This window comes from Dendrobates tinctorius, unplaced genomic scaffold, assembly GCF_039654945.1.
Source record: "Dendrobates tinctorius isolate UK_male_01 unplaced genomic scaffold, ASM3965494v1 ptg000027l, whole genome shotgun sequence".
Taxonomy (NCBI): Eukaryota; Metazoa; Chordata; class Amphibia; order Anura; family Dendrobatidae; genus Dendrobates; species Dendrobates tinctorius.
Window position 1 is genome coordinate 16,045,576 of NW_027361695.1, and position 27,822 is coordinate 16,073,397.

Here is a 27,822-nt window from a genome sequence, read left to right on the forward strand (position 1 = left end):
CACTTATAGAACTCTCCTCAAGATAAAGGAAAACACACAGCCCCGATAGTGGTGCCTAAACAAAGCTAGAATTTTGTTACTAAAAAAGGCGTAAAGAAGTTCCACCTGTGAACCAAAATTTGCTATAAAAATGCATTGGTGGCTATGAAGTTTTATAAATGCAGTCATTTTTTTTATACTGTGGGTGTAAGTGGTGGGGTGGGGTATGTTCTGATTTTTGCCGTCAGAACATGATTTTGGTGAAGTGCCTGAAAGTTAAAATGTTTGGCCAGATTTATGCTTTTCTAGTGACTTTCTATTAGAGATAAGCAAATCTTTTGAAATTTGATTTTGAAATCTTTGGAAAAAAATTTGATTCGTGAAGAATAATTTGAATGCAAATCTCAGGTACTCCAACTGGCCTGAAAAGCGTTTTTAATACTTGGAGGTCTCCTAGAACTGTATCAAACCTCTTCCATGCACATTAATGCAAACACAGACTTAGCAATGTCAAAGTGACCTCCACATATATGGCCATAGGTAAATGAATGGTAACTATTTTTCACTGCTGTATAGTCACATACATTTTATTTAGAGGTGGGTTAGTTTCTTTGTTTTTTTTTCTCCCTTTTTCTATTGCTAAGCTGTGACATGCTGTCTCCAACAGATTCAGCTCCAAAAATGGCTGCTGAATTCCCTGCCTTGACTTTTATACAGACTTTGATAAACTGTGCTATGCTACATGATGGGCTATACTATGTGATGTCTGTGCTCTACTATGCAATGTGAAAGCTGCAAGCCAGACCAGTTGCATACGAGGTAACGTAAACTTCTGCATTCTGAAAAAATAGCGACAGGCATTTCTGGAATTTGCGCAAATCGATTCATGAGTTGTTCAAGTTCACCAGGTCCAGCGAATTTCCTAAACTTTGGCATAAATTAATTTTGCATCGAATCGATTCGCTCAGCTTTACTTTCTGTGCATGTAAAACTGGTGGAGTCACATTTTTTTCGTTTTTATCCGAAAAAAACAGTAGCTCTGCTATTTACAATGACACCTTTGTAAATTAACCCTTGGCAGTACTGTTATGTATTTTATATTGGGGTCCTGCCACTTTAAGTTATATGTTTTTTTAGATAATATTCTACTGCAAAGCTAGATAAAATGTAGGTTGAGTGCCATTACTAATGAGATATTCCTTCTTCTTGTACTTCCAATCATGCAAATCAGCTGGCCTTGACTACTGTGTATTAATATCCAACACATATTTTGTCCTTGTCTATAATATGAGCTCTGCTCCCCTGAAACACATACTTATGGATCCTACAAACATGTGCCAAAATTGTGGCCTTTAACAAAGAACCAATCTCCATCCATCTACTATAGACAAGAAAGCTAGAATTTCTTTAGGTCTGAAATTGCAGAAAATTGCATACTAGCGCCACGAGTGTAACTTATCGCCATTGCTCAAATTGTGCAATTTATGGTCATTTATTTGGATTATGCTCTTTTAGATGGATAGTAGATTTTCAAATCGCCTTTGCCAGTGTGTGACTGTATTTCTGTGACTATATGATTGACAGGTTGTATGAAACTGCTTTAAATGAGATGAAACTTTTTTTTGGAGCTTTATGTTATGCAATTCAGATTAGTGGTGGACTAGTAGATAGTATACAGTATAGCTGTCAATGTGATGGCGCATGCTCATGTTCATTCTGTCTTGTTGAACAAAAAAAACCATTGACATGCTCAATAATTAACCAGATAAGTTCTTTACTGTAACTTTGATGCGTGGAGGGTTTAGCGGTTTTCTTCTACTCTGCATGACGATTTTTTTAGCAGGTAGAAGGCAGGAAAATATCCTGCATCCACAATGTAAGGACTATAACAACATTATTTATTAGCAACTATTAAAACATCAAATGGGAAGAAAATGAAAAGAACCACACTAGGTCTACGCGTTTCGAGCACTAAGAGCCTTAGTGCTCAAAACGCGTAGATCTTGTCTGTGTTTTTTTCATCCTTTTCCCCTTTGACATTTTAATAGTTACTTATAAATGATGCTTTTATAGTCCTTTCCAGATGTCTTCCTGCCTTCCACCTGATCAATTTCACTCGAGAGTCGACTAGTGGTCTCTGCCCATGCACAGCAGATGTGATATTTTTCTTTGACTTTTTTTTAACACAAAGCCATGGCAGACTGGTCAGAGACTGGTCTGAGATGGGACTTTCTGGATTGTGCTTGAGGAGGGCAGGACTTTAAAGGGAATCTGTCACCCCTTTTTTCAAATATGAGCTGCCGGCACCGACATCAGGGGCTTATGTACAGCATTCTGTAATTCTGTAGATAAGCCCCCGATGTAACCTGAAAGATAAGAAAAACGAGTTATATTATACTCACCAGGGGGGCTGTCCGGTCTTGGTCCGATGGGTGTTGCGGTCCGGCGCCTCCCATCTTCTAAAGGTGACGTCTTCTTCTTTGCTGCTTGTCATGGCTCCTGCACAGGTGCACTGCTCTGCCCTGTTGAGGGCAGAGCAGAATACTGCAGTGCGCAGGCGTCGGACCTCTCCCAGCGCCAGCGCAGTGCTGGACTCTGCTCTGCCCTCAACATGGCAGAGCAGTGCGCCTGCGCCGGAGCCATGACAGGAAGGAAAGAAGAGGACAGCATTGTATAAAGATGGGAGGTGCTGGACTGGACGGCAACACCCATCAGACCAAACCTCCCCCCGGTGAGTATAATCTAACTCTTTTTTCTTATCTTTCAGGTTACATCGGGGGCTTATCTACAGCATTACAGAATTCTGTAGATAAGCCTCTGATGTCGGTGCCGGCAGCTCATATTCGAAAAAAGGGGTGACAGATTCCCTTTACAGAAGCATTAACATTATTTTTTTCTCCCTAGACCCATGTAAATGTTAGTGTAGAGTAGTTTTTTCGCTCTTATTTTGAGTCATATGACAGCAATTCCGACTTTTGGGATCACAGTGCACTTTACGAGACCTGAATGTATGAGGCTCCATTGGCTTACGTTGTGAAAGAGACTTCCAGCTGACACACGTAGTGCATCATAAATATAAGCTAGCTACAGAGAACGCATAAGTGGTGGATAAAGGTTGAACTTGATTGACCTGTGTATTTTTTTCCCAACCTATACAACTATGTAATTATGTCCCTTGTCATAATAGTCCAATATTACACCAGTACACACCACAAAAATACAGCAGCCTGTTGCAAGATTAAAACTTAAGTCTGTTACTGCCGTATGCTGTTAACTCGGCTGATGGTCACCACCAATTTTCCCAGAGCCAGATAGGTTGTGGCCATTTGGACATATCAAAATCATTTCAATACAGTCCTAGGAGACCTCGGATAATTATACACGTCATTTCTGGGCAATCAGAGGTTTTACAGATTGAGAATTGAGAGAAATGTATCTGCTGCAAATTTTGGTGAATTTGAATTTCAAAAGATTTACTTATCTCTAGTAAAATATTACAATTTGAGAGTCCTCAGTGGTTGATATCTTTTAATGGCTAACTGAAAAGATGGTGACAAATTGCAAACTTTAGAGACTACTCAGGTCTCTTCTTCAGGCATAGAATAACACAAAATCTGAAGAGTCACATATAGCGTTGAGCATTCCGATACTGCAAATATCGGGTATCGGCCGATATTCGCTGTATCGGAATTCCGATACCGAGTACCGATATTTTTACAATATCGGATACCGGAATCGGAAGTTCCCATAATGCAATGAGCCAGTGTTGTGGCTGTGATTGGCTGCTGAAATGATGTCATCATGATGCGCGGTCTGTGCGCATCATGATGCGCGGTCTGTGCGGGCCTGCCGGGGGTCTGTGTGGGCCTGCTGGGGGTCTGTGCGGGCTGCCGGGTGTCTGTGCGGGCCTGCTGGGGGTCTGTGCAGGCTGCCGGGGGTCTGTGCGGGCATGCCGTGGGTCTGTGCGGGCAAGCCGGGGGTCTGTATGGGCCTGCCGGGGGTCTGTGCGGGCCTGCCAGGGGTCTGTGCGGGTCTGCCGGGGGTCTGTGTGGGCCTGCCGGGGGTCTGTGCGGGCCTGCCGGGGGTTGTGTGTGTGTGCAGGCATCGTCCGATGGGACTACATGTCCCATTGGGCTATGCCTGCTGCAATGACAGTGATTGACTCATTAGCCAATGATGGGACTGTAGTAGTCCCATCATCCGGCTAATGTGTTGAATGTAAAAAAAAACAAAACATACATACTACATACATACTACATATATCCTACATTCATACAACATACATACATACTACATATATACAACATTCATACAACATACATACATACATACTACATACATACTACATATATCCTACATTCATACAACATACATACATACATACTACATATATACTACATTCATACAACATACATACATACTACTTATATACTACATACATACTACATACAGTATATACTACATTCATACAACATGCATACATATATACTACATTTATACAACATACATACTACATACATACTACATATATACTACATTCCTACAACATACATACATACTACATACATACTACATACAATACATTCATACATTAATACAATACATACATATAGACATACAGTACATATAACATAGAGTACATACTCACCAACACTTGTCACTTTGATCCCCGAAGCCAGTGTCATCTCATTGTAAAAAATATTAAAATAACAAACAAGCGATATGCTCCCTGATCCGCAGAAATCCACGAGTGTCCCACGACGATCTCCTGCACTGCATCACTGAGAGGTTACTATAGTTCACTGGTCTCACTTTATGGCAAAGAGCTGCTTGGGAACTTTCTCACACAGCAATGCCAAAAGTGAGACTAGGGACTATTTTTTTACAGTGGCGGAGGAATACAGTGCGGAAGGATACCTACCTCCCGGAGCCCCTAGAGACCGGTGGCATCAGCTGATGCTGCTGTTCTCCACGGGAGATCGTCATGGGACACTCGTGGATTTCTGCGGATCAAGGAGTATATCGGTTGTTTGTTATTTTAATATTTTTTAAAGATGACACTGGCTTCGGGGATCAAAGTGACAAGTGATGGTGAGTATGTACTCTATGTTATATGTACTGTATGTCTATATGTATGTATTGTATGAATGTATGAATGTATTGTATGTAGTATGTATGTAGTATGTATGTATGTATGAACTAAATTAGCCTAAAGACAGAAAGGGGAAATCTAAACTGCCCCAGAGCAGACCCCAATGCAATAGGCAGCCCCCAACATATAATGACTGTGAAGCAAGATGAAAAACACTAACACAGATAGAAAGATAGGTTGAGGAAATGATGGGGCCCAAGCTAACTAAATAGGACAGGATAGAAAAGCTGCTGTCTGCAATCCGCAAAAACCCTATCCAAAAATGTACCAACAGACTGATAGGAAAAACAGGCCCTAATCAGCCTCACTACCTTCCTTCGCCAGAAGAGGGAGTTCATCAGACCTCACTGGTGAAGGGAAAAATGAACTCAGAACAGTATATATGTAGTATGTATGTTGTATGTATGTAGTATGTATGTAGCATGTAGTATGTATGTTGTATGAATGTAGTATATATGTAGTATGTATGTAGTATGTATGTATGTTGTATGAATGTAGTATATATGTTGTATGTATGTTGTATGAATGTAGTATATATGTAGTATGTATGTTGTATGTATGTTGTATGAATGTAGTATATATGTAGCATGTATGTAGTATGTATGTATGTTGTATGAATGTAGTATATATGAAGTATGTATGTTGTATGAATGTAGTATATATGAAGTATATATGTAGTATGTAGCATGTAGTATGTATGCTGTATGAATGTAGTATGTATGTAGTATGTATGTAGTATGAATGTAGTATATATGTAGTATGCATGTTGTATGTATGTTGTATGAATGTAGTATATATGTAGCATGTATGTAGTATGTATGTATGTTGTATGAATGTAGTATATATGAAGTATGTATGTTGTATGAATGTAGTATATATGAAGTATATATGTAGTATGTAGTATGTATGTATGTTGTATGAATGTAGTATATATGTAGTATGTATGGTTTTTTTTTTACATTCAACACATTAGCCGGATGATGAGACTACTACTGTCCCATCATTGGCTAATGTGTCAATCTCTGTCATTGTACCAGGCATAACCCGATGGGACTTGTAGTCCCATTGGACGATGCCTGCACACACACACAACCCCCGGCAGGACCGCACAGACCCCCGGCAGGCCAGTACAGACCCCCGGCAGGCCCGCACAGACCCCCGACAGCCCGCACAGACCACCGGCAGGCCCGCACAGACCCCCAGCAGCTCGCACAGACCCCCGGCAGGCCCGCATAGACCCCCAGCAGGCCCGCACAGACCCCTGAGAGGCCCGTTCAGACCCCGCTCGCACACAGACACGCACAGTGTCCGCCCACACTCTTCCCCCCTCCCAAACTGTAAAGTAAAGAAAGGGGTTTTTTTAATTCCGATATTTCTGTCCCATTGACTTGAATGGGGCTTCCGGTATCGGAATTGGCGTTACCCGATACTTTTTCGGTATCGGTCCGATCCAATCCGATACGATACTTCACGATATCGGATGGTATCGCTCAACACTAGTCACATATTTATGCACAAGAAGACACAGGTTTAATGCAATAGATAAGTCAAGTGACGTGAAGCAAAACTATCAATGAGAAATCAGTTGTGGGCATAAATATTGGAACAGTTCATAGATAAGGAGTGTGAAAGTTTTATTGTCCTCTGATTATGGTTTATTTCTGTGTTGTGAGGTGCACAAATGGTCTGAGGAGCACATTCATAAGTTGATATAGAAAGACATAAATCCATTAGACACATTCATTCCTGCACTGAGTGAGTCAAAGGTTGTTATAAGTTTATACTCCCAAATTTTTCTGTCTCTCTGAGATTTGAAGTTGCCTTTTAATACAAGTATCTCTAGTAGATATTTAATTTAAGTTTGTACCCAAACCTATTGAAGATTAGTTGGATTGGATGCAGTTAGATTCTCTACTATACTGAAAGGGTATATATGCCCAAAGAAAACACTGCTGGAGTAGTAACAAACCACCAAAAATAGATAATATGTCATGGTGTGTTGTGAGTTCAGGGCAGGTGGTGTAGGAGTTAATATGGAGAGCCTCTCTGTGGATCTGGGGAGGGTTCTTATAGCATCAGGGGAGAGCTGTCCCCTGTCGTTTATACTCCTATCTGAGTGTGCCCGACCCTGTTCTGTCCGTGCTGCACGCCAATCATTGTCTGCCTGCCTGGTATTTGATCCTGTTCTGTTATGGTTTACGTCTCTGGTTTGCTGATTTGGTACTTTCTCTGCCCATGCTGTGTATGATCCTTGGCTACGTCTGACCTCCCTCCTGAATACCCCTCCTGTACCCCACTGCCCGTTCTGTGTATGACCCCTGGCTTTGTCTGACCCCTCCACTGAGCACCCCTCTTGTACCGCGCTGCCATTTCTGTGTATGACCCCTGGCTTTGTCTAACTTCTCTGTGACGCTCCAGTGTCACTGTTTTCAGCAGCGCTGTTAGAGCTCAACGGTAGCTCCTCCCCTCCCTCTGACACGCGGTCAGGTGACCGCAGGTCCTGCGGGCACTGAGCGCATCTCTACCGCTCTGCCCTCCCCGCAGGTCCTGGACCCGGCTTTCCTGCATCCACGTGGTTCCTCAGCTTCTCCCTGCTAGGTAAGAAGCTGCCTATTATTCCACCACCCTGTGTGCTTGTCCCCTGAGCTGTCGGGCAGTTACCCGGTCCCTGACTATAAGCCTGACAAATATTAATGAAAAAATATGAAAAAAATAAAAAGAAACACACTAGGTCTACACGTTTCAAGCACTAAGAGCCTTAATGCTCGAAACGCGTAGGTCTTGTCTGTGTTTTTTATCCTTTTCCCCTTTGACATTTTAACATTTACTAATAAATAATGTTTTTATTGTCCTTTCCATCGCAGTTGCTGGATGCCTTCCTGCCTTCTACCCGATCAATTTCACCCAGGAGCCGACCCATGGTCTCTGCCCATGCACAGCAGATGTGATATTTTTCTTTGACTTTTGTTTTTGAATGTTGTAGTGGTCTAATAGAGAGAACAAAAAGTAAAGGAGGAAATTTAAAAAAGTGGATCAATATGAAGACGACATTCGATATCTTGTAAAAACAAAATGACTCTTTAGCTGGATATTAAAATTTAGTTTGATGATAAAGTGTTAATTTTTGTTATTTGACTTCCACAAGAGCACACATTGTTTTTTTTTTTTTTCTCAGAAGCAATATTTTTTTCTCATTTTACTAATCTACAAATTCCAAAACTTTTCTTAACTTTTTGTGACATTTAAATTGACTCTCAGTATCCGGTGAGAAAAAATCTTAATGAGTAATTAAATTACACTGCATTAAACTTACTTAGTCTTAGTTCAACAGATGGGGGGGGGAATCTACACCCAAGGGTTTAGCAATATCATCTAATTACCGAGATGAAGAGCCCCCACTTTTTTCCTGTCTTGCTTTTCTTTATAAAAAAAATCTTTGATTAAAAAATGGTAATGTCTACTCTTCATGCAATGTAAATGCTCAAAACCAACATCATAATCCTAAATTTTAATTAGTAATTATAATTAATCATTATTTCATTAATGGAATGTTTAGTTGGTAATTGTCTTTGAGCACCTTAGTCCCTTGACTTATAATCATTTCATATCATTTAATTTATTGCTGTTGCAATCGCTCATTATGAAAAAATGTCAACTCTATATTTTTTTAACTCTTGTATACAGCTTTCCTCGTTCAACAGGCAATTATTACCCTAATTTTCTATGAGTTATAAAAACTTTAGTTGTTCTAGAAGAAACTATTCAAACATAATGTCCCAAATTTTGAGCAATTTTTGGATACTTGACTCCTAGGAATGAGCATTTTTTTTGATATTCAAATTTACTTGTTCAATCAATTTTTTTCCCCCAAAATTGATTCTTTGTAAATCTCAAATACAGCAAAGCATACAATTGCCCCGAAAAGACATGTGTAGCAATCTGTCTCCTAGGACTGTATTTTACAGTTTTCAAACTTCTTAAAAAGGTTATCCGTTACTTTTACATTGATGGTATATCCTTAGGATAGGTCATCAATTTCTGATCAGTTGGGGTGCAACACCCAGCACCCTCACCAAATTAGGGGTTCCCGGTGTTGAGAGCGACTGAAACTGCTTAGTTACTGAGCTGCACAACTCAGGTCCGTCAACGTTATAGTGGTTACGGCTAGGTACTGCACATCCACCTCTATTAAAATCAATAGGAGCGAATATGTGTGACTTGGAAGCAGCCGGTATTTTGTTGATGGAGCGGTGCAGCTTCGTAACTGAGCAGTTCTGGCCACCACTCACACCAGAAACAACTGATCGGCGAAGGTGCCAGGTTTTGCACTCCCAACAATCAGACATGGATAAACTATTCTAAGGATGGGCCATCAATGTAAAAGTAGCAGACAACCTATTTAATGAAATCACATTCTTAGTATTGTCTAAGTGATCTCAACAAGTAAGATTCTGGGTAAACGGAAGGTCACTAGTGATGAGTGAGTATACTCGTTGCTCGGGTTTTCCCGAGCATGCTCGGGTGATCGAGTATTTTCGCATGCTCGGAAATTTAGATTTTGTCTACTCAGCTGCATGATTTGCGACTTGAATACATGTGTGGAATGCCTGTTTGTTAGGGAATTCCCACATGTATTCAGGCTGTCTACAAGTCGCAAATCATGCAGATGAGAGGACGTAAAATAAATCTCCGAGCACGCCAAAATACTCGGAAACCATCCGAGCAACGAGTATACTCGCTCATCACTCAAGGTCACTGTTCTTCATTGTTCTGTCACAAACTTTATGCACTGTATATTCAGTGTTATACATCTTTAGCTCCTTATCTCTATTGCTTAGCTGTGAGCTACAATTTCCTCCCACTTCCCAGATTCAACAGAAAATAACTGCTGCATTCCTTGCCTCTGCTTTTATAAAGGTTATGATAGCTTCTTTTGATTGGCAGTTCTATACCATGTAATGTCATAGCTGCAAGCATTATGGAGAAGCGTATGTGGTCGCAACTCAGGTCATATCAGCAATTTCTGATTCATGCAATCTTCTGCTATGCCAAAAATATTAGTAGACTGTTTTTAAAAAAATTGTCAAAAAATGTTAGTGACTAGAGATGAGCGACTTTGCCTTTTTTCGGGTCGAGTCGGGTTTCATGAAACCCGACTTTCTCAAAAGTCGGGTCGAACGAAATCAGCCGATTATTGTGAAAAGTCGAAGGCCGACTGAAACACGAAACCCAATCCAAGTCAATGGTGAACCCAGGTCGGCAGGGAGTGGAGGACAGGAAACACACCTACAGTACCCATTTTAATGCCAAAACATCTATTCTTATTACTTAAGCTTGTCAACCTTAATTTACTTTATAATAATAGTTAGGCATTGAAAACTGGGGGTTATTTGGCTAAAGTTGTGGGGGGGTAGGGCTGGCTCCAGATTTTCGTGGGCCCTGGGCCAGAGAGTGTCACTGGGCTCTTTTAACACATGCTACAATTCATGATCCTCTGATATGGCAGAGAAATAGCAGTACAGTACAATGAAAAATACCTCACTTCTTACATCTCATGACTGATAACCATTTTAAATTCTCCAATAGCTCCAAAAATGGACAGTATATTACTCCATACAGTATTATGGCCACCGCATAGTGCGCTATACAGAGTAATGAGGCCCATCTATTTCTCCATACAGAATCATTGGTCCCATATAATGTTTGAAACAGTATATGATGAGCTCCACATAATGCAACAGAATATGTTGGTCCCCATGGATGAAGATCCACTGTGTTATGGCCCCTGTAAATGCTGCTCCAGTGTCTGATGTCCACCTTTGGAATGCTCCAGTGAATGGTGGGCCTCATATATCATTCTCCAGAGTATAGTGCTCCCCAAAAATAGCTGTCCCAACATTGAAAACAATTAAATAAGTCTCCTTGCTAGGGAATCCCTGTCCTAGTCTGGACTCCTCGTCGTCCCCATCTTCCATCTCACTGCACTTGGACTGTTTAGGCAGAGGGCGTACAGACGTGACGTCATCTTGCTCTCTGACCAGAATGTCACTGTCAAGAAACGTGGAAGACGTCACGGCGGTGGAGCAGGGAGAGGTAAGTATTTCAACTTTGCAAGTGCTGTGATCCTGAGCAAGCAGGGGGTCCCACTCGTTGGTGACGGCACTGGCGCAGGGCCCCTCATAGTACGGCGGTGTGTCTGATGGTGGGTGGGGCCTCCCACCGGCAGAGACACTTTTGCGTACTATGAGAGGCCCTGTGCCAGTGCTGTCGCCCATGAGTATGCCCCTCCACCTGCTCAAGGAACCTGCACTTTCATCTGCACCTTCCTCTTTGTCACCGTGTAAGGTGGTATAGTATGCGAGTAGGGGAACCTGAGTTTCATCAGGGTCAGATTCTGGCTGTGTAGAGTGCGAGGGGAATGTAGTGGTCTGGGTCAATGTACCAGCAGAATCATCTAGCAGTGGCTGGGCATGAGTGCACTTTTGGCGCCCCCAGGAGTACGGTCGCCACAGTGGCAATACCTTCCTCCAAGAGAGTGTGATGTCATGCTTGGGAGCAACGAAGGATCTCTCTAGCAGTTAAACCAACAAACAACACAGTTCCCACTCCAGGCTAGCAGGGAGACCTCTGAACCTGACTGCTGAGGAGCTGCTCTCTGTGGTCGGGAGGAGGTAAGTTAGGGCAGTCTGTGAAGGGAAGGGGAAGTGTGTGGATGTGAGAAGGGGAGCTGGAGGATGAGCAGAGTTAAGGCTCACTCCTAGCTGGAGCGCATGGTCGGGATTCCGGTCTCCGAGCTTGTAGGGACACTGACGGTCCTGCAGCAGAAACCAGAGGAAGTAGCAGCTGTAAATGCTCTGTTCCCAACTAAGGCTCGGAGGCCCCAGCAGCGACGTGTGAGCCAGAAGGAAAAGGCTATGGCTGCCTGCCATACGAGAAAGTTCCAAAAGAGAGACAACAGGGGGAACTTCAGTGAACTCAGTACTGCGAGTACCTCAGATAAGAGCTAGAACGGAGGCCACACTACCTATCTGCAGAGAGAGAATTCCAAATTTGCTTCCAGGCTGACCAACTCCTTCTCCATCTGTACTCTGGGTCCTGGACGGCACTTACCAAGTACAGGTAAAGGAATTGCACGACTGTGTCTGTCATCTTTCTCCTGTGCCTGGCGCTCGGCTCTGCTACATCCTGCACTGCACACTATCTACCAACTCTTTCATCTGCCCTGCGACTACGGCCCTACCTGTGCAGGGCTTCTACATCTTAGCTGCACCAGAACATCTGTCTTAGAGAAGCGACACTGCAGCGCGGGTCAATGTGATCCGAAACCACAGGTGGCATCACGTATCATTCACCTATAAACATTATTCACCCCTTTGCATGGACGCACAGGGCCACGGAACGGGTCATCACCACCAACGTGACACATCCCTCTGAGACACCGGCCCGGTACCGATTAACCCCACTGCCCTGGCTGGCCACCCACATTCCATGTCAGATTCATCTTGGACTGTGGAATTCACGATTTGACTTGATAACCCATGCATGGTATGATAGAAAGAGCTACATGGACTAATGTGAAGTGTGGCCTGCTGCATCATTCACTTTTGGTGGGGGTGAAGGACACAAGGAAAGGGGATCTTCCTGACCAGGAGCCAGCACTTGATGACTCAGTGCTTGCATTTTTTGAAACTTCAGAAGAGGATGGCATATTAGCTGGAGTCTGTTTTGGCAGTGTAAGCCAAAACCAGTTCCTGATGCTCCGGCTATAAAAGCGGTTAACCTACTCCCAGAAAAGGTAGCCTTCCAGGCCTTCTGGAGCCACACCATGACGCAGGCTCAACACCTCCTGCCTTAGCTGCTATTGTGCTTTTGACACTACCAGCAGATGCACCACCACCATCAGCACCAGCTGGCCCCCCCATGCCCACGTCTGCGGCCTCTTCCACCAAACTTCAAAATGTTGCAGAACATGAACCCAAAATAACATCAGATATATGCTACTGTATCAGAAGCGTACAGCTCTATACAGTCAAAGGATGATTGTCAATCTCCCCATATATACTATCAGTCACACAGAGATGCTCACAAGCTCAGTATGGATTAGACAAGAATATAAAAAGTAGAAAAAGTGTACAGTATCATCAGATAGCAGGTATATATAGTATAGTTTAAACATTCTAAATCTCCGTAGATATTTCAGGAGGCAGACACAGATGCTCTCAGGCTCAGTATGGATTACAACACAAAATAAAAAGCCATAAAACGGTAATGGATCTGAAGAGTACAGCTGTACACAGTGTAGGGGTCATTGTTGTCAATCTCAGTATTTATTTCCACAGTCAGAAAATAACTCTCACTTGGTCAGTTTGGATTAGACCAGAATATAAAAAGCTGTAAATGGGTAATGTATCACAAGCGTAGAGCTGTATACACTAGTGTTGGGGTAATTTTTAAATGTACATCTAAATTGCAGGACTAACCCACAGACTGTCACAGGCTCAGGATGGATCACACCACAATATAACAAGAAGATCTGCAAGAAATAATCACACATGTGGGACAATGTTCCAGGTGTCAATGATACACTTAGAGTGGTGGGTGGAGGAGGACTTCCTGGCAGAAAAGGTACAGTATCACCAGATGCCAGGTATATATATCATAGTTTAAACATTAAAAATGTACGTCTATATATTCAGGAGTAGTGTTGAGCCACCCCGCTAGTGTTCAAGTTCGTTTTGGTTCGTCGAACACGAGGCAAGTTCGTCGAATGTTTGTCGAACGTTCGACGAACAACGTCTAACACCATTGAAAACAATGGCAGGCAAACACAAACACATACAAACACATAGAAAACAATTACAAAACACCTTAAAAGGTGTCCCAAAGCAGACAAAATGCTCAGAAGACACAAATAACATATTGAAAAGGGCAACTACATATAGAAAAGAGGTGGAGGAGTAAAAGAAGGAGGAGGAGACACTGATATAGGCATGTCATGCCCTTATGAAGTCAAGAAAGGCTGGAATAAAAATGTAAAAAACAGTAAAAATCTGAAATTGAAGACGATCATATGCCGTCGGACTTCCCACCATAAATTAGGCCAACTGCTGATCGGGCGGCGTTATTTCCACGAACCTCCGAACAGCGTCCATGAAGGCAAAGTGTTTGGTTTCCGGGGGCAGTATGGTTGCAAAGCTGAACCTTAAAGGGAAGGTGCCATCCAAAAAAATTTTTTTCAGCAATTGAAAAAATGTAAAGAATTAATGTTTACATTTTCTTAAAAAATATTATCGTTTGTTTTTAATTTTGCAAAATATGAAAAATAATTTTAAAAAGTTTGGCATTTCCACTTGTTAACACTAGGGGGAGCAGCTACTGAAATCTGGCACAAAAACCTATGACATCTATAGACACAGTGAGCAGCCATTTTGATGGGGCTTGCAAAGTTACTGTCTTTTCATGTAAAGTCTGGATCAGAACAGACCATCAATCAGCAGAAATGTTTCCTGGATTTCTGTGGAGCAGACAAGCAGACGGTCCATCCATGTGAATAAAACACAGCGCTCTTTGTACAATCCCTGGCACCGAACAGGGCGCCCCCCACAGACCAGCACACTGCTCTCCTGAAATACTCTGTGCTGCTGTCGCCCTGCTCCTTCCACCATACATCAGGCCCCTGTCCCCTCGGTTTCACACATCGCCAGGACGGGATCTGAGGAGAGGAATGGGGTCTTCGGTCACCGAGGATGGCAGGCAGCAAGGATTCTGGGAGCAGGGTGACAGCAGCACAGAGTATTTCTGGAGAGCAGTATCACACGGGATAGGATTAGATACACGGCTCAGCAGGCAGCATCACACAGGAGAGGATTAGATACACGGCTCAGCAGTCAGTATCACACAGGAGAGGATTAGATACACGGCTCAGCAGGCAGTATCACACAGGATAGGATTAGATACACAGCTCGGCAGTCAGTATCACACAGGAGAGGATTAGACACATGGTCAGCAGTCAGTATCACACAGGAGAGGATTAGATGCACGGCTCAGCAGGCAGTATCACACAGGAGAGGATTAGATACACGGCTCAGAATACAGTATCACACAGGATAGGATTAGATACACAGCTCAGCAGACAGTATCACACAGAAGAGGATTAGATGCACGGCTCAGCAGGCAGTATCACACAGGAGAGGATTAGATACACGGCTCAGCAGAAAGTATCACACAGGAGAGGATTAGATACCCGGCTCAGAATACAGTATCACACAGGATAGGATTAGATACACAGCTCAGCAGACAGTATCACACAGGAGAGGATTAGATACACGGCTCAGCAGACAGTATCACACAGGAGAGGATTAGATACACGGCTCAGCAGACAGTAACACACAGGAGAGGATTAGATACACGGCTCAGCAGAAAGTATCACACAGGAGAGGATTAGATACCCGGCTCAGAATACAGTATCACACAGGATAGGATTAGATACATGGCTCAGCAGTCAGTATCACACAGGATAGGATTACATACACGGCTCGCAGTCAGTATCACACAGGAGAGGATTAGATACACGGCTCAGCAGGCAGTATCACACAGAAGAGGATTAGATGCACGGCTCAGCAGGCAGTATCACACAGAAGAGGATTAGATACACGGCTCAGCAGGCAGTATCACACAGGAGAGGATTAGATACACGGCTCAGCAGACAGTATTACAGATATGCCCACACTGGTGAAACTTCCAGCCCCCCCCAATTATACACTAGACTATGGGCTGTATAAGTCACTGTCCTCCTCAGACAGCCATAAAAGCAAAGGTGTCAGATTACCGGAGATCACTGGGGCTGTGTGTGAGGAGGCGGAGACAGAGCAGAAGAACACAGTAGAGCAGGAAGCACAGGGTTGAGCCTGGAGTAAGCAGGACAGAGGAGCATAGAGGAAAGTCACCCGCACTCACCACTCTCCATCCTCCGGCTCCAGTGAGCGCTTCTCTCCTCTGCTGACCACCTTCTCCTTTTCTTCAGCCTCTCCTCACAACACAGGACCCGTTATGCCACAAGTGGTCCTGTGATAGAGGGTAAGTGGAGCTCAGCAGATAGCACTGGGCTACAGTAAAATGGCGCCCAGCCACACCTACAGCAGTGAATGGTGCAGCCCACAGGGGCGTGCCCAGTTCTCTGCTACTGAGGCTGCAATGTGCGGTCGGAAGCCGACCGCAGTCTCCTATGTGCAGGGACGGCCATATTTGCAGCCTGTATGAGTCCTCCACAGATCTGCAAATCAAGATGGCAGCGCCCAGTGGCTACATGAAAACATTATTACAAGCAAACCATAAATCCTGGTTACTACAACATTTGCTGAAACAACATGTTTTGTAACTTACTATTTTTTTGCAAATTATATAAAATTGCGGCACCTTCCCTTTAAAGGAATGTCCAGAAGGGCACCACCAGGAGTGGAGCCTGTGGCTTAATTCGACTCCACCCGGGAAACCTCAACCATGCCACCTACAGAAAAGATTGACAGATTGCAAGCTTTGTTGATTCTGTGGGTGGTGGTGGATATCCGTTTTTAGCTGTGCTAGCGATTTGTCAGCTTAATTCCGTTAACGAACAAGACTCCGGCATGCTCCCCGCGGTATGCATGAAGCTTACTAGAGGGAGACGCGAGGCTCTGGCACGCGAGATCGATCAATAACAGGTCTGTCATGCCCCTACATGTCCAGGGCTGCATGCGCGCTACACTGAAAGGTCCAGCGTGTGTCGCTTACAGGTGCAGATAGCCCGCTGAACCCCGTTAGTGATGGGGATCTGGGATTACAATTCTTCCCCGTGAACGAGGATTTCCCAGTAAGTGCAGGTCAACCGGAATTAGGCCTAACCGGCATTCCAGAAAAAATGAAAAAATTAAATGTCCAAACCACAGGTGCTGTAGCTTGCTTAACAGCTGGGCTCCTATGCTGAGTAGAATCTAAAAAGTAGAAAAACGGTTATGTATTCGAAGCGTACACCAGTATACACTGTTGGGGTATTTTTCAATCTTCATATATATTTCAGTCTCAGTAAGACAGACCAGACTCTCCGCAAGAGGAAACGAGATGGATACAAGTACAGAAGGAAAGTCGACTGATGGCCGAAATTTTAGAATTACTCATCACGGTAAAAACTCCCGGGAGAATTCTGAGAGGCGATGCTGACCCTCAATTACTTTGTCTGTGGAGACAGCAAAAACAGTTCTTGTGAAGAAAGGTTTGCTGTATCGCAGTACCGTGGAATCCATCACCGTTACTCATCTCCATCAAATTGTGATCACAGGGACAGATGTAGACATTGTCCTCACTGCCTATCATGATCTGTCAGGTAACTTTGGAGTGCAAAAGACAGAAGCCACAGGCCATAGGCGATTCTATTGGATTGGCATGAGAGGACACATTTAAAAATGTGGGCAGGAATGTCACACGTCTGTGAGTCGGAAAACCGTGAAAGCTGATGATAAACCACCACTGCATCTCATTGTGAGTCGATGTCCATAACAAATGGAAGCCATTGATCACCTGAAGATAGAGCCCAGCAGCAGAGGGCATAGCTACGTCTTAACCATCATCTATCATTTCACCAAATTTATATTTACAGTCCCAGTGAAGTATTTAACAGGCCAGACTACACAGTGGTGGAGCAGGGAGAGGTAAGCATTGCAAGTGCTGGTGCCCTGAGGAAGCAGGGGGGGCCCACTCGTGGGTGACGGTACTGGCACAGGGCCCCTCATAGTACGCCGGTGTGTCTGATGGTGGGTGTGCACCCCCACCGTCAGAGACACTTGATTCTACTATGAGGGACCTTGTGCCAGTGCCGTTGCCAAAGAGTGTGCCCACCCACCTGTCCAGGGCAATGGCACTCGCATGGGTGCGTGCACCAGGTGGTGACCTCGGCCCTGTGGGGGGAGGTAGCCCAGTTAGAGAGGTGGAAAAAATGGCATATGTTGATGTTGGACATTCAGCAGCTGCAAATGGAGTAATTGGAGAAGTCTGCGGAAGAGGAGGACAAAAGCAAGCCATTTTTCTGGCAACCTACGTGTCAGCAGGGGAGGGAGGGACAAAATGCTTTGAAACCCATGCATGGTTCATTTTAATGAAGGTTAGATCATCAACATTTTGGGTAGACAAACGAGTCCTTTTTTCTGTTCGTTCAGACAACATACTAGCAGCAGGGCAAGCGAGCTCCTGTAAGGCATATTGTGCCAATTCAGGCCAGGTGTCAAGTTTACTGGCCCAATAGTCAAAGGGGAATGACTGGTGAGGGAGAACATCGATATGGCAGGAGAAGTAGTTTGTTACCATAGTTGACAACTGCTGTCTCCTGTCACTTTCGATCGATGCAGTATTACCAGTAGTGTGAGCGGTACTTGAAAAATCAGTCCACAACATGGTCATGAAACCCCTGTGTCCAACGCCACTTGGGCTGTGTGCACCACGAACACCTCTTCCTTGTTGCTCCCAACGGCTCATTGGAAAAACATCACCGCCGCTGTGTGCTGGAAATGCCTCAAACAAATGGTTTACCAGAGTTGCTTGTTTGTTAGCCAATATTAGCTCTAGGTTCTCCTGTGGCATGATGTTTTGGAATTTGCCTTTATATCGTGGATCCAGGATGCTGGCCAACCAGTAGTTGTCATCGTTCATCATTTTGGCAATGCGGGGTCCCTTTTTAGGATCTGCAAGGCATAATCAGACATGTGGGCCAATGTTCCGGGTGTCAATGATGCACTGCGAGTGCTGGGTGGAGGAGCACTTTCTGGCAAATCAACATCCCTCCAGTCACGCACAAACCCTGTACCTGACCTTGCCACACCAACATTTTTTCTTCCCCCCTGAGAAGCATCCTCCCGAAAATAATCATCCCCATCATCCTCCTCCTCTTCCTCTTCTTCCTCCACCTCGTCCACGAGACTTCCCTGAGCAGACAATAGCTGACTGTCATCAAGGCTTCCCTCCTCCACTTCCTCCTCGGCTGCAGACGCCTGCTCCTTAATGTGCGTCAAAGTTTGCATGAGCAGACGCATAAGTGGGATGGCGTCGTCTGCGCTTACCAGCCGTGTGCATTCCTCAAAACTTTGAAAGACTTTACAGAGGTCTTTCAGCTTCGACCACTGCACAACAGACAACTCCATGTCTGCCTGCAAACTGCCTGCCCGTGTATCCTGCCACAAATGAATTACAGCCTGCCACTGTTCGCACAGCCTCTGAACCATGTGCAGGGTGGAGTTCCACCTTGTTGCAACGTCGATAATTAGGCGGTGCTTGGGAAGTTGGAGCAATCGCTGCAGCTTCTGCATACGACTGGAGTATACGGGCGACCGGCGGATGTGCGAGCACAGTCTTCGCACCTTATGGAGCAGGGGTGCTAACTAAGGATAATTATTGAGGAAGCACTGCACCACCAGGTTCAAGGTGTGAGCCAGGCAAGGTATGTGTCTGAGTTTTGAAAGGGCTATGGCTGCCACAAAATTCCGGCCATTATCACTAACTACCTTGCCTGCCTCAAGATGTAGACTGCCCAGCCATGACTCAGTTTGTCGCTGCAAGTAGTCGACCAGTACCTCTGCGGTGTGTCTGTTGTCGCCCAAACACATCATCTTCAACACAGCCTGCTGACGCTTACCACTAGCTGTTTGATAGTGTGACAACTTGTGTGCAACACTGGCAGCTGCGGATGGAGTGCTCGTGCGACTGCGCTCTGTGGACGAGCTTTCGCTTATGGAGGAGGAGGAGGGTCGAACGCCTACAGCCAACTGTTTCCTATACCGTGGGCTAGGCAGCACTGTGCCATTGCCGCTGTCCCCTGTGGACCCTGCATCCACCACATTAACCTAGTGCGCAGTGATGGACATGTAACAGCCCTGGCCATGCCTACTGGATCATGCATCTGTTGTGAGGTGCACCTTTCCACTCACTGATTGCTTGAGTGCATGGACAATGCGATCTTTCACATGCACGTGGAGGGCTGGGATGGCTTTTCGCGAAAAGAAGTGCCGACTGGGTAGGTCATAGCGTGGTACTGTGTAGGCCATGAGCTCGTGGAAAGCTTTGCTTTCAACCAACTGGTAGGGCATCATCTCTAGCAAGATTAGTTTGGCAATGTGGGTGTTCAAAGCCAGTGTACACGTATGAGAGGATGAGTACTTTTTTGTCCTACTCAGAGTCTCTGGTAGGGTGAGCTGGACTTGAGAGCTGCATATGGTGGAACTAGCGGTGGACATGGCGGACTGAGAGAGGGTTGGTGATGGTGATGGTGTTGTTGGTGGTATTGCTGATGGCCTAGATTCAGTCTTTCATAGCAATAACATTGTGATTCCATGACTGATTTACCCTTGCGACGACACCTCGACATTTGCTGCTAGTGGTGTGCTAACCGGTGGGCTTACAGTGGGGGAAGCGATCCAGCATTGTGGACTACCTTCATTCGGAGCAGGTGCACATGTGGTACGTGAGGTTTGGTAGTCCGTCCACGCTTGCAAGTGCATGGTGGTTAAATGTCTAAGCATGCAACTGGTATTCAAATTTCTCAGATCTTTCCCTCGGCTAAAGGTCTTTACGCACTTCTTACAGATAACTTTTGCCTGATGATTAGGATTTTGTTCAAACACACTGCACTCTTCCTACTATGGAAGAAATTTTGAGACCTTGCACGCTGTGCTAATTTGACCATCTGGCCAAGCTGTCCTGCAACTCTTTTGGTTTTTGTAACCTGTTTTTGGACTGCTATGGTCCTGCCAGATAACAGCTGTTGCAATGTCGTTGCCTGCTGCAGATCCTCCTCCTCCTCTTCTGAGCTATTGGCAGCGGCACCCTCTTCTCCCAATGGATGCCAATCTGGGTCAACAACTGGTTCATCCATCACCTCCTCTTCAATTTCATGTGCACCTTCCTCTGTGTCACCGTGTAAGGTGGTATAGTATGCGGGAAGGGGCACCTGAGTTTCATCAGGGTCTGATTCTGCCTCAGTACACTGCGAGGACAATGTAGTGCTCTGAGTGAATGTACCAGCAGAAAAATCTAGCAGTGACTGTGCATCAGTGCACTTCATGTCAGATTCATCTTGGACTGAGGAATTCACGATTTGACTTGCTAGCCCAGGCATGGTACAGTATGTGAAAAGAGCTCCATGGAGTAATCGGTAGTGTGGCCTGCCACATCCTTCACTTTTGGTGAAGGACACAAGGGAAGGTGTTGATCCTAACCAGGAGCCTCCACTGAGGACTCAGTGCTTTTATTTTTTGAAACTTCAGAAGAGGAGGCGACAGAGCTGGAGGCTGTGTCAGCAATGTAAGCCAAAACTTGTTCCTGAAGTTCTGCCTTTAAAAGTGGTTTACCTACTCCCAGAAAAGAGAGCCTTCGAGGCCTTGTGGAGCCAGACGATGACGCAGGCTCAACACCTCCTGCCTTAGGTGCTATTTTGCTTTTGCCACTATCAACAGATGCTCCACCACCACCATCGGGACCAGCTGGCAACCCCCGCTCACTTCCATGGCGTCTTCCACCATACTTCCTCATTTTTGTGAAGATGTACCCAAAATACCACCAGCTATATGGTACTGTAAAACAAGGTAGAAGGTGTATCTACTATTGGTGAGAATTTGAATCTCACCATAGATTTGAGGACGCTGAACTATTGTCTCAGGCCCAGGAGAGATTACAGCTCAATGTAACAGGCTGAAATTGCATGGTGTATGACAAGGTGAAGGGTGTCTATAGGATTGGTGAGAATTTGAATCTCACTATAGATTTCAGGACGCTGAACTATTGTCTCAGGCCCAGGAGAGATTACACCTCAATGTAAAAAGCTGAAATTGGATGGTGTATGACAAGGAGTAGGGTGTCTATAGGATTGGTGAGATTTTGAATCTCACTATAGATTTGAGGATGCTGAACTATTGTCTCAGGCCCAGGAGAGATTACATCTCAAAGTAACAGGCTGAAATTGGATGGTGAATGACAAGGTGGAGGGTGTCTATAGGATTGGTGAGAATTTGAATCTCACTATAGATTTCCGGACGTTGAACTATTGTCTCAGGCCCAGGAGAGATTACACCGCAATGTAACAGGCTGAAATTGGATGGCTAATGACAAGGTGGAGGGTGTCTTGTCTATAGGATTGGTGAGAATTTGAATCTCACTATAGATTTGAGGATGCTGAACTATTTTCTCTGGCCCAGTAGAGATTACACCTCAATGTATCAGGTTGAAATTGGATGGTGAATGACAAGGTGGAGGGCGTCTATAGGATTGGTGAGAATTTGAATCTCACTATAGTTTTGAGGATGCTGAACTATTGTCTCTGGCCCAGTAGAGATTACACCTCAATGTAATAGGCTGAAATTGGATGGTGTATGACAAGGTGGAGGGTTTCTATGGGATTGGTGAGAATTTGGATCTCACTAGAGATTTGAGGATGCTGACAATGATGCTCTCAGTCCAAGTATGGACGCAAGCAGCCTGATAAGCAGGACTGCTGCACACACAAAAGGGTGGAAAAATGAATGTTTGGTAACTGTGCAGAAAAGAGGAAGAAAAGTATTTTTGCTTTTAAAAAAACAGTTTGCACAGTAGTGTGCAAACAGCAATGCAGCTATCAGGGAGCCAAGGCAGCCTAATAACCAACAGAGCTGATGCACAAACATAGAGCCTCCCCTGCCAGTGCACACAAAGTGTTGTGTGTTGTAAGTGTAAATCGCTAACAGCAGAAGAAGTTTTTTGGTTCTTCTTCTCTGCCTAACGCTCTCCCTTCTTCTGAATCAGCAGCAGCAACCTCTCACTAATGCTAAGATCGGCAGAAGTAAGATGGTGGTCGGCGTGCACGCCCTTTTATAGCCCCTGTGACGCCACACAAAGCCAGCCAATCACTTGCATGCCCTTCTCAAAGATGGTGGTGACTGATGCCTATGTCATCGTGTTGCCCACAGTGTGTGTCCTCCATCAATGGCTGAAAAAGGGCGCTGGAAGCATCTTTTGAAACGCGACTTTGACGCTCTGGTCGCCGACCTCTTGGCCGACCTCACGCTATGGTCGGGTTTCGTTTCATGAAACCCGACTTCAGCGAAAGTCGCCGACTTTTGAATATGACCGACCCGTTTCGCTCAACTCTATTTGCGACATTCAAAAGTCTTGTATGCTCATTGTCTTATTTATTTATCATTTACTAATTTTAGTCTAAATACATAGAATTGTATTTGTTCATTATTCACTTAATTTGTATAGCTTTGGTGTTTGGTGAAAATCTTGGTTTTCTAGATGTTTACAGCTGTCTTTTTCTAATGATGCTACTTCCTCTAACTGTTTTTCCAGGTTGGTATATATAGTCATGTTTTAGTTACCTCTTGTGTCCTATGAGTAAGGGTGTCGTTGCAGACCAGAAAAGAGTCAAACTTTGAGGTCTTTTTTAACTTTCTCAAATTGCCGAAATAAAAAAAAATGTTATCTGGTTGGAATGTGCCGATGACATTTTACTTTCTATACACTGCATGTCAATCTGATACTAATAAAATTAAAAATTTGTCCCAAAAAAGCCCTCACGTAGATATGATTCTAATAACAAATAAGTAGATAATATAGTATAGTTTAGTATAGAAAAATGTGGTTTCATAAAACATTGGGAATGTACATGTGTACCACATCTAAAGTGACAAGAGGTCTTGTTAACAGTTTTTTCTGGTTCGTAATAGACACACAAAAAAAGCAGATCTGGGTGAGTTGTCATTGTGACCCCTTTAACTATTAAAGTTCTCCGTGTATAATGTAAAATATGCCTATAAGAAATAGTCTTGGTAACTAAGGAAAAATTCCTCACTTGCTATGATAATATACGCTGGATATCTAATAATGCAGGAATGTAGGACATCGCTACAAATAAGCGAGTCAAAGAATGTATTTAATGGTCAGGAAACATGAAACTGTAAGTAGGTTGTGGAATTAGATATGTGTTATAGCTGGAGGACTGTATAAAGGGTTGCTCAGAAACAGACGCTTTGAATAGATGTGATCACTGTATGGTATTGATATTATGCTTTCCGCAAAATGGTTATTGACTACTGTAAGGTGTGGGCGGTAATTAACTTGAATGGCACATGTCTATATCCAAGGATACTTCATCATATGAGCGCTTTACATTCTGTTTCTTTGCATCCACATAAACCCCCCATTAGAGTCTATCTCCTTTTTTAGATGTCAATGTTTGGCATATGTTTGCTTCTCGTTATTTCTATGGACAGCGCATCAACATTTTTTTCTTCTATTGGGTTCTTCACATATACTTCCATTAAAAAGTAATCTACAACGATCATGTCACAGAAAGAGTAAAGAGGCCAGTCCAGTTGATATCAGGGTTAGGATAGCTTTTCGTTAATCTGTATGGAGAAAAGTTGAGAAAAGTTATTTGTGTAAGCACGGTCTAAGTGACTTGTTGATACTCCATGGCAGCCCTATCCAAGCACTGAGAATGTCCTACTACTTGGGGGCATCCTCTATGACTCTTCTGTTTATTAGGCCCCATGATGTCGTGTTCCATTAAAAACATAAGCTATAGCAATCATGTCATGGAAATACTAAAGAGGCCTTAACTGGATGATGGGCCAGTCTAGATGAAATCTAAGAGTAAAGACAACTTTTTGTTACTGTGTATGAAGAACAGTTTTGCAAAAGGTTTCACAAGAACCTGCCCAATGGCTGTTGATTCTTCATGGCCTACAAACCAAAACACTGCCAATGTCCTACTACTTGCTGTCATCCTGGGTGAATCATCTGAGTAATAGGCCTAGTGATATTGTGTTCCATTAAAAATAGAAGCCACAATGAGCATATCGTGTAAAGACTAAAGAAGCTCTATCTAGATGGTTGGCCCATCTAGCCGAAATACAAGAAGTAGGAGAACTTTTTGTGACTGTGTGTGAAGAATAGTTGAGCAAAAGTATTCACAAGACCCCAGCCCAATGGCCATATTGATAATCTATGGAAGCCTAACCGAAAGGACAGCAAACTTCCTGCTACTTGTTGGCATCCTCGGTGACTCTTCTGATTTACAAAAGTGTGCTTTCCCTCTTTATGTTCTTTGTATATTGACTGGAACTAAGAAGAGTGCATACTTTACCATTTTATGTTGATACATCTCATGCATAGTCATGACATCGCTGGGGTTACACATTAGAACATTTGCTGAAGATGTTGGCTACTACGAAGTACCTGAGAATTGTTTTGTTCAACTGCAAATTGTTTTGTCCAAAAGCCATGAATTGTTTTATTAATTTTAGTGTGGAGGACTTGTTGAAAATCAACTTTCCCGATTCTTCTTTCCTTTGATATCTGCTATCGATGAAGATTGAACAGGCTATTAGTTACATTGTTTTGTTGGTCATTGAGATATGTGGGTTTGGGCCAAGCTCTGTCTAATGTATATAGCTAGTTTTCTAATCGACCTTATCAGTGGAAACCCCCTTGAAATTAGAAGCCAGAAAAGATAAAAATTTTAAAATAGCCTACTAGTAATATGAGCAGGTATTTAACATAGTTAGAGAGGGGTATTTCAAAGATAAAATGAGGTGTCAGCTCATTGTAAAGAGAACAACTTTTCTACTTAATAGTCCATTAATATATTAGAGAAGATATTCTTTAAATATATCTCATTAGTCCCACAGTCCATAAAAGACATTATTCCTCTAGTAATTTCTATGCCCCATTGAAAATAATTACTGTATTTAAGATATTGGCTCGTCTATAACTTCATTTAAAAGGTGACCTTATGAAAATTAAAAAACAGATTTTATTAGGTCAGTTATGGTTTTCATTTCTTGGGGGACTAAATATGGATAGATTTGGCAGATATTTGATATAATATCAATACACAGTAATATAAAAATAACAATAATACACACATCAGTATAATAAAGATCTACCAAAAAAGATAAAGTGTGATATATACACTTCAATATAAAATTAAACGCTATTAAAAAAATTGCAGTTTAGAAATTTGACAAGTTGACTTTTTGGAAAGTTGACATTTTATAAGATGCTAAATTGAAAGATCCTGAACTCTTACTTAGGCAGATATAATATATTTTGGCTAGCCAAATCAGTTCTCATACTTTGCACTGATGAGGGCCAATAGCCCGAAACACCGTGTCTGCAAATTGAGATTCTGATTTGGGTTTTATCCTAAGTCATATTGCAAGATTCGTTAAAGGTTTGATTGTGATTTGTAGGATCGCTACTTCAAACAGGAAGCGCCATGTGATTCTCCACAAGAAGAAACCTTACCCCTTGGATTTCAAAAGCCACATTTTTATCCATGGAAAGTAAACAATGAATGTTTTTGCAAGCAGAGAACTTGGATTAATGTAAACAAAAAGTATAATATTTTGCTGGAACCATCTTTTTTATGAATGCTGAAGTAGTTAGGTGAGATTAGATTATGGTAATTACATAACCACCTTGTAAGCCCAAAGTTTGGTTATTACATCTCCTCTCTTTGTTTGTTTGTTTTTTATTTTGATTTTTACTCTTAAAGACAGAACAGTCAAATTTACTCAACTGTTCAACTATATCTTGACCAAAGTAGTGGTTTGTCGGACAAGTTCTACTGGAGATGTTCTACTCGTGTAGTAAACTTAGAATAGTCCCTTTGACGTTCCTTTCCTGGCCGTCTCATTACGCTGGCTCCCACCTCTCCTGCCCTGCGACTTCACACACAGTGTCCCGAGCCAGCAGACTTGGATCTTGCGGTTCAACGTTAGTCAGACCCCTGGATCCTATATGTCTGCCTTTTCGGCGAATGAGTGTGGGGTCGGCTGCAGCACTTAAAGCACTTAAAGATACAGCCGTTTCCTAGCTGAGTCCTTAGTTGCTCCACTAGTTTTGGGGCTGGTCCCCTAACTGCGACCTGGTCCCACCCCACTGACCACGTTGGTGGATGCGGGCCCCACGGATGGATTTCTCACTATCCGTGCCCCTAAGACCTCTTCCTCCTCTCCTCTGGAGCTTTCCTTCCTTTCTTCTCTATCTTCACTCCATCTCTCTCATGCTCTTTAGTCTGGAGACAAGCTGCACTCAGTTTCAATCTCCACAAACGACTCCTTCTCACTTCCTCCTGACTGACTTCTGTCCTCTCACACCACTCTCTGACTGACTGACTCTTTCCAGAACAATCTCTTTACCTCAGCACCAACTCCTCCCACCAACTGTCACTCCCTTAAATGCCACCCCTTCTCTACTTTTTCCACGCACACCCTATAATTAACTCCCCCCTGGCCAGATGGGGACTAGTGTTGGTTGCTGCTGTGTGAGTCCTGGCAGTGCCCCTTCCTTACCTGAGAGCAGAGTACCACACCTCTGGATGAAGTGCAGTTCCCTGTGGTGACTGAGACCGCAGGGGCCCCACACAGGCATTTCTTTATTAAGTTCTCTGTAAGGCACAAAATTTGAACAGAGTTGCAAAGAATAATACAGAAATCCCAAAACTTAGTATTTCTGCCTCGATATATGACCTCTTGAGGCCTTCCTGAAGCAACCACAGCTGCATGGTTCTTCGCTTCCTTACTCTCTCGTCAATTGCTCCATGCCACGTCTGTCTTCGAGTGCTAGCATAAAAGACCTCACAAGACACATACTGTATCTGCATTTTGATATTGCATTAAGACTTTCTATTAACA